This window comes from Bos javanicus, unplaced genomic scaffold (genome assembly GCF_032452875.1).
Source record: "Bos javanicus breed banteng unplaced genomic scaffold, ARS-OSU_banteng_1.0 tig00003953_1, whole genome shotgun sequence".
In the NCBI taxonomy this organism is placed as follows: domain Eukaryota; kingdom Metazoa; phylum Chordata; class Mammalia; order Artiodactyla; family Bovidae; genus Bos; species Bos javanicus.
Genome location: NW_026894445.1, coordinates 83003 through 97327, shown reverse-complemented (window position 1 = coordinate 97327; position 14325 = coordinate 83003).

The window sequence follows — 14325 nt, the reverse complement described above, 5'->3', positions numbered from 1 at the left end:
TCAGTGCATGATAGCCACGTGATCACTTCATGATTATTTAGGTGATCTGTACATGATCAGTCACGTGATACGTGTGATCAGCCACGTGATCAGTGCATGTTATCCACGTGATCAGTGCAGGATAGCCACGTGATCACTTCATGATTATTTAGGTGATCTGTACATGATCTGTCACGTGATACGTGTGTGATCAGCCACCGATCAGTGCGTGATGAGCCATGTGATCAGTGCAGATCAATTACGTGATCAGTGCATGATCAGTCACATGACCAGTACATGGTAGCTACGTGTTCATTGCGTGATCAGCCACGTGATCAGTGCATGATAGCTACGTGATCAGTGCATGAGAGCCACATGATCAGTGCATGAGAGTCACGTGATCAGTGCATGATCAGTCACGTGATACATGTGTGATCAGCCACGTGATCAGTGCACGATGAGCCACGTCATCAGTGCAGGATCAATTACGTGATCAGTGCATGATCATTCACGTTACCAGTACATGGTTACTACGTGATCCTTGCATGATCAGCCACGTGAGCAGAGCCTGATAGCCACGTGATCAGTGCATGATCAGTCACGTGATCAGTACATGATCAGTCACTTGAACAGTGCATGATCATTGACGGATCTGTGCATGATCAGTCACGTGACCAGTATATGGTAGCTACGTGATCATTCCATGATGAGCCACGTGAGCAGTGCATGATAGCCACGTGATGTGTGCATGATCAGTTACGTGAGCAGAGTATGATCAGCCACGTGATCAGTGCATGAGTGCCACGTGATCAGTGCATCATATGTCACGTGACAGGTGTGTGATCAGCCACGTGAACAGTGCATGTTCAGCCACGTGATCAGTGCATGATAGCCACGTGATCAGTGCATGATAGCCACGTGATCAGTGCATGATCAGTTACCTGAGCAGTGTATGATCAGCCACGTGATCAATGCATGGTCAGACACGTGAACAGTGTATGATCAGCCACGTGATCAGTGCATGATATCCACGTGATCAGTGCATGATCATCACGTGATCAGTGTATGATCAGCCACGTGAATAGTGCATCCTCAGTCACGTGATAAGGGCCTGTTGAGCTGCGTGATTACTGTCTGCTCATCTGCTTGAAAATTGCCAGCTGGGCTGCATGATTCTTGCCTGTCATCTGCTTGACAATTGCCAGCTGTGCTGCGTAATTCTGCCTGCTCAGCTGCTTGATTATTGCCAGTTGAGCAGCATGATTCATCACACCTGAGTTCCATGATTATTGCCTGCTGACTGTCTGATTCGTGCCTACTCAGCTCTTTGTTTATTGCCTCCAGAGGCAAATGATCGGTGTATGATAGCAAACATGATCAGCGCATGATCAGTCACATGATCAGAGCCATTAAGTCACGTGATCACTACATGATAGTCATGTGATCAGTCCATGCTCAGTCACGGTATCAGTGCATGATCAGCCACGTGATCAGTGCATGCTCAGCCAGGTTATCATTTCATGATAGCTATGTGATCAGTTCATGATTTTTCACGTGATCTGTGCATGACCAGGCAGGTGGTCAGTGTATGATCATCGACGTGATCAGTGCATGATCCGTCACCTAATGGGTGTATGATCAGTCACCTGACTTGTACATGGTAGCTGCGTGATCATCGCATGATCAGCCACGTGAGCAGTGCATGATAGCCACGTGATCAGTGCATGATCAGACACAAGATCAGTGCATGATCAGTCACGTGATCAGTGCATGATCAGCCACGTGATCAGTGCATGACCAGGCACGTGATCAGTGAATGTCCAGCCAAGTGATCAGTGCTTGATAGCCACGTGATCAGTGCATGATCAATCACATGATCAGTGCATGATCACTCACGTGATAGGTGTGTGATCAGCCACGTGAACAGTGCATGCTCAGTCACGTGATCAGGGCCTGCTGAGCTGCGTGATTACTGTCTGCTCATCTGCTTGACAATTTCCAGCTGAGCTGCATGATTCTGCCTGTCATCTCCTTGACAATTGCCACCTGTGCTGCGTAATTCCTGCCTGCTCATCTACTTGATTATTGCCAGCTGAGCAGCATGATTTCTCAGAGCTGAGTTCCATGATTATAGCCTGCTGACTGATTCCTGCCTACTCAGCTCTATGTTCATTGCCTCCAGAGGCACATGATCAGTGTGTGACACCAAACATGATCAGCACATGATCAGTCACATAATATATGCATGATAAGCCAGGTGATCAGTGCATGATCAATTATGTGATCAGTGCATGGTCAGTCATGTGACCAGTACATGGTAGCTGCATGATCATTGCATGATCAGCCACATGAGCAGTGCATGATAGCCACGTGATCAGTGCATGATCAATCACGTGATCTGTGCATGATCAGTCACGGGATCAGTGCATGATCAATTACCTGATCAGTGCATGATCAGTCACGTGACCAGTGCATGGTAGCTACGTGATCATTGCATGATCAGCCACGTGATCAGTGCATGATAGCCACGTGATCAGTGCATGATAGTCACGTGATCAGTGCATGATCAGTCACATGATACGTGTGTGATCAGCCACGTGATCAGTGCATGTTATCCACGTGATCAGTGCAGGATAGCCACGTGATCACTTCATGATTATTTACGTGATCTGTACATGATCAGTCACGTGATTCGTGTGATCAGCCACCGGATCAGTGCGTGATGAGCCATGTGATCAGTGCAGGATCAATTACGTGATCAGTGCATGATCAGTCACATGACCAGTACATGGTAGCTACGTGATCATGCGTGATCAGCCACGTGATCAGTGCATGATAGCTACCTGATCAGTGCATGATAGCCACATGATCTGTGCATGAGTGCCACGTGATCAGTGCATCATCAGTCACGTGATACATGTGTGATCATCCACGTGATCAGGGCGTGATGAGCCACGTGATCAGTGCAGGATCAATACGTGATCAGTGCATGATCAGTCACGTTACCAGTACATGGTTGCAACGTGATGCTTGCATGATCAGCCACGTGAGCAGAGCATGATAGCCACGTGATCAGTGCATGATCAGTCACGTGATCAGTACATGATCAGTCACTTGAACTGTGCATGATCATTGACGTGATCTGTGCATGATCAGTCACGTGACCAGTATATGGTAGCTACGTGATCATTCCATGATGATCCACGTGAGCAGTGCATGATAGCCACGTGATGTGCATGATCAGTTACGTGAGCAGAGTATGATCAGCCACGTGATCAGTGCATGAGTGCCACGTGATCAGTGCATGATATGTCACGTGACAGGTGTGTGATCAGCCACGTGAACAGTGCATGTTCAGCCACGTGATCAGTGCATGATATCCACGTGATCACTGCATGATCAGTCACGTGATCAGTGCATGATCAGTCATGTGACCAGTACATGGTAGCTGTGTGATCATCGCATGATCAGCCACGTGAGCAGTGCATGATAGCCACGTGATCAGTGAATGATCAGACACCAGATCAGTGCATGATCAGTCACGTGATCAGTGCATGATCAGCCACGGGATCAGTGCATGACCAGGCACATGATCAGTGTATGTCCAGCCAAGTGATCAGTGCATGATAGCCACGTGATCAGTGCATGATCAATCACATGATCAGTGCATGATCAGTCACGTGATAGGTGTGTGATCAGCCACGTGAACAGTGCATGCTCAGTCACGTGATCAGGCCTGCTGAGCTGCGTGATTACTGTCTGCTCATCTCCTTGACAATTGCCACCTGTGCTGCGTAATTCCTGCCTGCTCATCTACTTGATTATTGCGAGCAGAGCAGCATGATTTCTCAGAGGTGAGTTCCATGATTATAGCCTGCTGACTGATTCCTGCCTACTCAGCTCTATGTTCATTGCCTCAGAGGCACATGATCAGTGTGTGACACCAAACATGATCAGCACACGAGCAGTCAAATAATATATGCATGATAAGCCAGGTGATCAGTGCATGATCAATTATGTGATCAGTGCATGATCAGTCATGTGACCAGTACATGGTAGCTGCGTGATCATTGCGTGATCAGCCACGTGAGCAGTGCATGATAGCACGTGATCAGTGCATGATCAATCACGTGATCTGTGCATGATCAGTCACGGGATCAGTGCATGATCAATTACCTGATCAGTGCATGATCAGTCACGTGACCAGTGCATGGTAGCTACGTGATCATTGCATGATCAGCCACGTGATCAGTGCATGATAGCCACGTGATCAGTGCATGATCAATTACCTGATCAGTGCATGATAGTCACGTGATCACTGCATGATAAGTCACGTGATACGTGTGTGATCAGCCACGTGATCAGTGCATGTTATCCACGTGATCAGTGCAGGATAGCCACGTGATTACTTCATGATTATTTACGTGATCTGTACATGATCAGTCACGTGATTCGTGTGTGATCAGCCACCGGATAAGTGCGTGATGAGCCATGTGATCAGTGCAGGATAAATTACGTGATCAGTGCATGATCAGTCACATGACCAGTACATGGTAGCTACGTGATCATTGCGTGATCAGCCACGTGATCAGTGCATGATAGCTACGTGATCAGTGCATGATAGCCACGTGATCACTTCATGATTATTTAGGTGATCTGTACATGATCAGTCACGTGATACGTGTGTGATCAGCCACGTGATCAGTGCATGTTATCCACGTGATCAGTGCAGGATAGCCACGTGATCACTTCATGATTATTTAGGTGATCTGTACATGATCTGTCACGTGATACGTGTGTGATCAGCCACCGGATCAGTGCGTGATGAGCCATGTGATCAGTGCAGGATCAATTACGTGATCAGTGCATGATCAGTCACATGACCAGTACATGGTAGCTACGTGATCATTGCGTGATCAGCCACGTGATCAGTGCATGATAGCTACGTGATCAGTGCATGAGAGCCACATGATCAGTGCATGAGAGTCACGTGATCAGTGCATGATCAGTCACGTGATACATGTGTGATCAGCCACGTGATCAGTGCACGATGAGCCACGTCATCAGTGCAGGATCAATTACGTGATCAGTGCATGATCATTCACGTTACCAGTACATGGTTACTACGTGATCCTTGCATGATCAGCCACGTGAGCAGAGCCTGATAGCCACGTGATCAGTGCATGATCAGTCACGTGATCAGTACATGATCAGTCACTTGAACAGTGCATGATCATTGACGTGATCTGTGCATGATCAGTCACGTGACCAGTATATGGTAGCTACGTGATCATTCCATGATGAGCCACGTGAGCAGTGCATGATAGCCACGTGATGTGCATGATCAGTTACGTGAGCAGAGTATGATCAGCCACGTGATCAGTGCATGAGTGCCACGTGATCAGTGCATCATATGTCACGTGACAGGTGTGTGATCAGCCACGTGAACAGTGCATGTTCAGCCACGTGATCAGTGCATGATAGCCACGTGATCAGTGCATGATAGCCACGTGATCAGTGCATGATCAGTTACCTGAGCAGTGTATGATCAGCCACGTGATCAATGCATGGTCAGACACGTGAACAGTGTATGATCAGCCACGTGATCAGTGCATGATATCCACGTGATCAGTGCATGATCATCACGTGATCAGTGTATGATCAGCCACGTGAATAGTGCATCCTCAGTCACGTGATAAGGGCCTGTTGAGCTGCGTGATTACTGTCTGCTCATCTGCTTGAAAATTGCCAGCTGGGCTGCATGATTCTTGCCTGTCATCTGCTTGACAATTGCCAGCTGTGCTGCGTAATTCCTGCCTGCTCAGCTGCTTGATTATTGCCAGTTGAGCAGCATGATTCATCACACCTGAGTTCCATGATTATTGCCTGCTGACTGTCTGATTCGTGCCTACTCAGCTCTTTGTTTATTGCCTCCAGAGGCAAATGATCGGTGTATGATAGCAAACATGATCAGCGCATGATCAGTCACATGATCAGAGCCATTAAGTCACGTGATCACTACATGATAGTCATGTGATCAGTCCATGCTCAGTCACGGTATCAGTGCATGATCAGCCACGTGATCAGTGCATGCTCAGCCAGGTTATCATTTCATGATAGCTATGTGATCAGTTCATGATTTTTCACGTGATCTGTGCATGACCAGGCAGGTGGTCAGTGTATGATCATCGACGTGATCAGTGCATGATCCGTCACCTAATGGGTGTATGATCAGTCACCTGACTTGTACATGGTAGCTGCGTGATCATCGCATGATCAGCCACGTGAGCAGTGCATGATAGCCACGTGATCAGTGCATGATCAGACACAAGATCAGTGCATGATCAGTCACGTGATCAGTGCATGATCAGCCACGTGATCAGTGCATGACCAGGCACGTGATCAGTGAATGTCCAGCCAAGTGATCAGTGCTGATAGCCACGTGATCAGTGCATGATCAATCACATGATCAGTGCATGATCACTCACGTGATAGGTGTGTGATCAGCCACGTGAACAGTGCATGCTCAGTCACGTGATCAGGCCTGCTGAGCTGCGTGATTACTGTCTGCTCATCTGCTTGACAATTTCCAGCTGAGCTGCATGATTCCTGCCTGTCATCTCCTTGACAATTGCCACCTGTGCTGCGTAATTCCTGCCTGCTCATCTACTTGATTATTGCCAGCTGAGCAGCATGATTTCTCAGAGCTGAGTTCCATGATTATAGCCTGCTGACTGATTCTGCCTACTCAGCTCTATGTTCATTGCCTCCAGAGGCACATGATCAGTGTGTGACACCAAACATGATCAGCACATGATCAGTCACATAATATATGCATGATAAGCCAGGTGATCAGTGCATGATCAATTATGTGATCAGTGCATGGTCAGTCATGTGACCAGTACATGGTAGCTGCATGATCATTGCATGATCAGCCACAGAGCAGTGCATGATAGCCACGTGATCAGTGCATGATCAATCACGTGATCTGTGCATGATCAGTCACGGGATCAGTGCATGATCAATTACCTGATCAGTGCATGATCAGTCACGTGACCAGTGCATGGTAGCTACGTGATCATTGCATGATCAGCCACGTGATCAGTGCATGATAGCCACGTGATCAGTGCATGATAGTCACGTGATCAGTGCATGATCAGTCACATGATACGTGTGTGATCAGCCACGTGATCAGTGCATGTTATCCACGTGATCAGTGCAGGATAGCCACGTGATCACTTCATGATTATTTACGTGATCTGTACATGATCAGTCACGTGATTCGTGTGTGATCAGCCACCGGATCAGTGCGTGATGAGCCATGTGATCAGTGCAGGATCAATTACGTGATCAGTGCATGATCAGTCACATGACCAGTACATGGTAGCTACGTGATCATTGCGTGATCAGCCACGTGATCAGTGCATGATAGCTACCTGATCAGTGCATGATAGCCACATGATCTGTGCATGAGTGCCACGTGATCAGTGCATCATCAGTCACGTGATACATGTGTGATCATCCACGTGATCAGGGCGTGATGAGCCACGTGATCAGTGCAGGATCAATTACGTGATCAGTGCATGATCAGTCACGTTACCAGTACATGGTTGCAACGTGATGCTTGCATGATCAGCCACGTGAGCAGAGCATGATAGCCACGTGATCAGTGCATGATCAGTCACGTGATCAGTACATGATCAGTCACTTGAACTGTGCATGATCATTGACGTGATCTGTGCATGATCAGTCACGTGACCAGTATATGGTAGCTACGTGATCATTCCATGATGATCCACGTGAGCAGTGCATGATAGCCACGTGATGTGTGCATGATCAGTTACGTGAGCAGAGTATGATCAGCCACGTGATCAGTGCATGAGTGCCACGTGATCAGTGCATGATATGTCACGTGACAGGTGTGTGATCAGCCACGTGAACAGTGCATGTTCAGCCACGTGATCAGTGCATGATATCCACGTGATCACTGCATGATCAGTCACGTGATCAGTGCATGATCAGTCATGTGACCAGTACATGGTAGCTGTGTGATCATCGCATGATCAGCCACGTGAGCAGTGCATGATAGCCACGTGATCAGTGAATGATCAGACACGAGATCAGTGCATGATCAGTCACGTGATCAGTGCATGATCAGCCACGGGATCAGTGCATGACCAGGCACATGATCAGTGTATGTCCAGCCAAGTGATCAGTGCATGATAGCCACGTGATCAGTGCATGATCAATCACATGATCAGTGCATGATCAGTCACGTGATAGGTGTGTGATCAGCCACGTGAACAGTGCATGCTCAGTCACGTGATCAGGGCCTGCTGAGCTGCGTGATTACTGTCTGCTCATCTCCTTGACAATTGCCACCTGTGCTGCGTAATTCCTGCCTGCTCATCTACTTGATTATTGCGAGCAGAGCAGCATGATTTCTCAGAGGTGAGTTCCATGATTATAGCCTGCTGACTGATTCCTGCCTACTCAGCTCTATGTTCATTGCCTCCAGAGGCACATGATCAGTGTGTGACACCAAACATGATCAGCACACGAGCAGTCAAATAATATATGCATGATAAGCCAGGTGATCAGTGCATGATCAATTATGTGATCAGTGCATGATCAGTCATGTGACCAGTACATGGTAGCTGCGTGATCATTGCGTGATCAGCCACGTGAGCAGTGCATGATAGCCACGTGATCAGTGCATGATCAATCACGTGATCTGTGCATGATCAGTCACGGGATCAGTGCATGATCAATTACCTGATCAGTGCATGATCAGTCACGTGACCAGTGCATGGTAGCTACGTGATCATTGCATGATCAGCCACGTGATCAGTGCATGATAGCCACGTGATCAGTGCATGATCAATTACCTGATCAGTGCATGATAGTCACGTGATCACTGCATGATAAGTCACGTGATACGTGTGTGATCAGCCACGTGATCAGTGCATGTTATCCACGTGATCAGTGCAGGATAGCCACGTGATTACTTCATGATTATTTACGTGATCTGTACATGATCAGTCACGTGATTCGTGTGTGATCAGCCACCGGATAAGTGCGTGATGAGCCATGTGATCAGTGCAGGATAAATTACGTGATCAGTGCATGATCAGTCACATGACCAGTACATGGTAGCTACGTGATCATTGCGTGATCAGCCACGTGATCAGTGTATGAAAGCTACGTGATCAGTGCATGATAGCCACATGATCAGTGCATGAGAGCCACGTGATCAGTGCATGATCAGTCACGTGATACATGTGTGATCAGCCACGTGATCAGTGCATGATGAGCCACGTGATCAGTGCAGGATCAATTACGTGATCAGTGCATGATCAGTCACCTGATGGGTGTATGATAATTCACGTGACCTGTACATGGTAGCTACATGATCATTGCATGATCAGCCACGTGAGTAGTGCATGATAGCCACGTGATCACTGCATGATCAGCCACGTTAGCAGTGCATGACAGCCATGTGATCAGTACATGATCAGACACGAGATCAGTGCATGATAGCCACGTGATCAGTGCATGATAGCCACGTGATCACTTCATGATTATTTAGGTGATCTGTACATGATCAGTCACGTGATACGTGTGTGATCAGCCACGTGATCAGTGCATGTTATCCACGTGATCAGTGCAGGATAGCCACGTGATCACTTCATGATTACTTACGTGATCTGTACATGATCAGTCACGTGATACGTGTGTGATCAGCCATCGGATCAGTGCGTGATGAGCCATGTGATCAGTGCAGGATCAATTACGTGATCAGTGCATGATCAGTCACATGACCAGTACATGGTAGCTACGTGATCATTGCGTGATCAGCCACGTGATCAGTGCATGATAGCTACGTGATCAGTGCATGAGAGTCACATGATCAGTGCATGAGAGTCACGTGATCAGTGCATGATCAGTCAGGTGATACATGTTTGATCAGCCACGTGATCAGTGCACGATGAGACACGTGATCAGTGCAGGATCAATTACGTGATCAGTGCATGATCAGTCACGTGACCAGTACATGGTTACTACGTGATCCTTGCATGATCAGCCACGTGAGCAGAGCATGATAGCCACGTGATCAGTGCATGATCAGTCACGTGATCAGTACATGATCAGTCACTTGAACAGTGCATGATCATTGACGTGATCTGTGCATGATCAGTCACGTGACCAGTATATGGTAGCTACGTGATCATTCCATGATGAGCCACGTGAGCAGTGCATGATAGCCACGTGATGTGTGCATGATCAGTTACGTGAGCAGAGTATGATCAGCCACGTGATCAGTGCATGAGTGCCACGTGATCAATGCATGATATGTCACGTGACAGGTGTGTGATCAGCCACGTGAACAGTGCATGTTCAGCCACGTGATCAGTGCATGATAGCCACGTGATCAGTGCATGATCAGTTACCTGAGCAGTGTATGATCAGCCACGTGATCAGTGCATGATATCCACGTGATCAGTGCATGATCATCACGTGATCAGTGTATGATCAGCCACGTGAATAGTGCATCCTCAGTCACGTGATAAGGGCCTGTTGAGCTGCGTGATTACTGTCTGCTCATCTGCTTGAAAATTGCCAGCTGGGCTGCATGATTCTTGCCTGTCATCTGCTTGACAATTGCCAGCTGTGCTGCGAATTCTGCCTGCTCAGCTGCTTGATTATGCCAGCTGAGCAGCATGATTCCTCACACCTGAGTTCCATGATTATTGCCTGCTGACTGTCTGATTCGTGCCTACTCAGCTCTTTGTTTATTGCCTCCAGAGGCAAATGATCGGTGTATGATAGCAAACATGATCAGCGCATGATCAGTCACATGATCAGAGCCATTAAGTCACGTGATCACTACATGATAGTCATGTGATCAGTCCATGCTCAGTCACGGTATCAGTGCATGATCAGACACGTGATCAGTGCATGCTCAGCCAGGTTATCATTTCATGATAGCTATGTGATCAGTTCATGATTTGTCACGTGATCTGTGCATGACCAGGCAGGTGGTCAGTGTATGATCATCGACGTGATCAGTGCATGATCCGTCACCTAATGGGTGTATGATCAGTCACCTGACTTGTACATGGTAGCTGCGTGATCATCGCATGATCAGCCACGTGAGCAGTGCATGATAGCCACGTGATCAGTGCATGATCAGACACAAGATCAGTGCATGATCAGTCACGTGATCAGTGCATGATCAGCCACGTGATCAGTGCATGACCAGGCACGTGATCAGTGAATGTCCAGCCAAGTGATCAGTGCTTGATAGCCACGTGATCAGTGCATGATCAATCACATGATCAGTGCATGATCAGTCACGTGATAGGTGTGTGATCAGCCACGTGAACAGTGCGTGCTCAGTCACGTGATCAGGGCCTGCTGAGCTGCGTGATTACTGTCTGCTCATCTGCTTGACAATTTCCAGCTGAGCTGCATGATTCCTGCCTGTCATCTCCTTGACAATTGCCACCTGTGCTGCGTAATTCCTGCCTGCTCATCTACCTGATTATTGCCAGCTGAGCAGCATGATTTCTCAGAGCTGAGTTCCATGATTATAGCCTGCTGACTGATTCCTGCCTACTCAGCTCTATGTTCATTGCCTCCAGAGGCACATGATCAGTGTGTGACACCAAACATGATCAGCACATGATCAGTCACATAATATATGCATGATAAGCCAGGTGATCAGTGCATGATCAATTATGTGATCAGTGCATGATCAGTCATGTGACCAGTACATGGTAGCTGCATGATCATTGCATGATCAGCCACGTGAGCAGTGCATGATAGCCACGTGATCAGTGCATGATCAATCACGTGATCTGTGCATGATCAGTCACGGGATCAGTGCATGATCAATTACCTGATCAGTGCATGATCAGTCACGTGACCAGTGCATGGTAGCTACGTGATCATTGCATGATCAGCCACGTGATCAGTGCATGATAGCCACGTGATCAGTGCATGATAGTCACGTGATCAGTGCATGATCAGTCACGTGATACGTGTGTGATCAGCCACGTGATCAGTGCATGTTATCCACGTGATCAGTGCAGGATAGCCACGTGATCACTTCATGATTATTTACGTGATCTGTACATGATCAGTCACGTGATTCGTGTGTGATCAGCCACCGGATCAGTGCGTGATGAGCCATGTGATCAGTGCAGGATCAATTACGTGATCAGTGCATGATCAGTCACATGACCAGTACATGGTAGCTACGTGATCATTGCGTGATCAGCCACGTGATCAGTGCATGATAGCTACCTGATCAGTGCATGATAGCCACATGATCAGTTCATGAGAGCCACGTGATCAGTGCATGATCAGTCACGTGATACATGTGTGATCAGCCACGTGATCAGGGCGTGATGAGCCACGTGATCAGTGCAGGATCAATTACGTGATCAGTGCATGATCAGTCACGTGACCAGTACATGGTTACTACGTGAGGCTTGCATGATCAGCCACGTGAGCAGAGCATGATAGCCACGTGATCAGTGCATGATCAGTCACGTGATCAGTACATGATCAGTCACTTGAACAGTGCATGATCATTGACGTGATCTGTGCATGATCAGTCACGTGACCAGTATATGGTAGCTACGTGATCATTCCATGATGAGCCACGTGAGCAGTGCATGATAGCCACGTGATGTGTGCATGATCAGTTACGTGAGCAGAGTATGATCAGCCACGTGATCAGTGCATGAGTGCCACGTGATCAGTGCATGATATGTCACGTGACAGGTGTGTGATCAGCCACGTGAACAGTGCATGTTCAGCCACGTGATCAGTGCATGATAGCCACGTGATCAGTGCATGATCAGTTACCTGAGCAGTGTATGATCAGCCACGTGATCAGTGCATGGTCAGACACGTGAACAGTGTATGATCAGCCACGTGATCAGTGCATGATATCCACGTGATCAGTGCATGATCATCACGTGATCAGTGTATGATCAGCCACGTGAATAGTGCATCCTCAGTCACGTGATAAGGGCCTGTTGAGCTGCGTGATTACTGTCTGCTCATCTGCTTGAAAATTGCCAGCTGGGCTGCATGATTCTTGCCTGTCATCTGCTTGACAATTGCCAGCTGTGCTGCATAATTCCTGCCTGCTCAGCTGCTTGATTATTGCCAGTTGAGCAGCATGATTCATCACACCTGAGTTCCATGATTATTGCCTGCTGACTGTCTGATTCGTGCCTACTCAGCTCTTTGTTTATTGCCTCCAGAGGCAAATGATCGGTGTATGATAGCAAACATGATCAGCGCATGATCAGTCACATGATCAGAGCCATTAAGTCACGTGATCACTACATGATAGTCATGTGATCAGTCCATGCTCAGTCACGGTATCAGTGCATGATCAGCCACGTGATCAGTGCATGCTCAGCCAGGTTATCATTTCATGATAGCTATGTGATCAGTTCATGATTTGTCACGTGATCTGTGCATGACCAGGCAGGTGGTCAGTGTATGATCATCGACGTGATCAGTGCATGATCCGTCACCTAATGGGTGTATGATCAGTCACCTGACTTGTACATGGTAGCTGCGTGATCATCGCATGATCAGCCACGTGAGCAGTGCATGATAGCCACGTGATCAGTGCATGATCAGACACGAGATCAGTGCATGATCAGTCACGTGATCAGTGCATGATCAGCCACGTGATCAGTGCATGACCAGGCACGTGATCAGTGAATGTCCAGCCAAGTGATCAGTGCTTGATAGCCACGTGATCAGTGCATGATCAATCACATGATCAGTGCATGATCAGTCACGTGATAGGTGTGTGATCAGCCACGTGAACAGTGCGTGCTCAGTCACGTGATCAGGGCCTGCTGAGCTGCGTGATTACTGTCTGCTCATCTGCTTGACAATTTCCAGCTGAGCTGCATGATTCCTGCCTGTCATCTCCTTGACAATTGCCACCTGTGCTGCGTAATTCCTGCCTGCTCATCTACTTGATTATTGCCAGCTGAGCAGCATGATTTCTCAGAGCTGAGTTCCATGATTATAGCCTGCTGACTGATTCCTGCCTACTCAGCTCTATGTTCATTGCCTCCAGAGGCACATGATCAGTGTGTGACACCAAACATGATCAGCACATGATCAGTCACATAATATATGCATGATAAGCCAGGTGATCAGTGCATGATCAATTATGTGATCAGTGCATGATCAGTCATGTGACCAGTACATGGTAGCTGCATGATCATTGCATGATCAGCCACGTGAGCAGTGCATGATAGCCACGTGATCAGTGCATGATCAATCACGTGATCTGTGCATGAT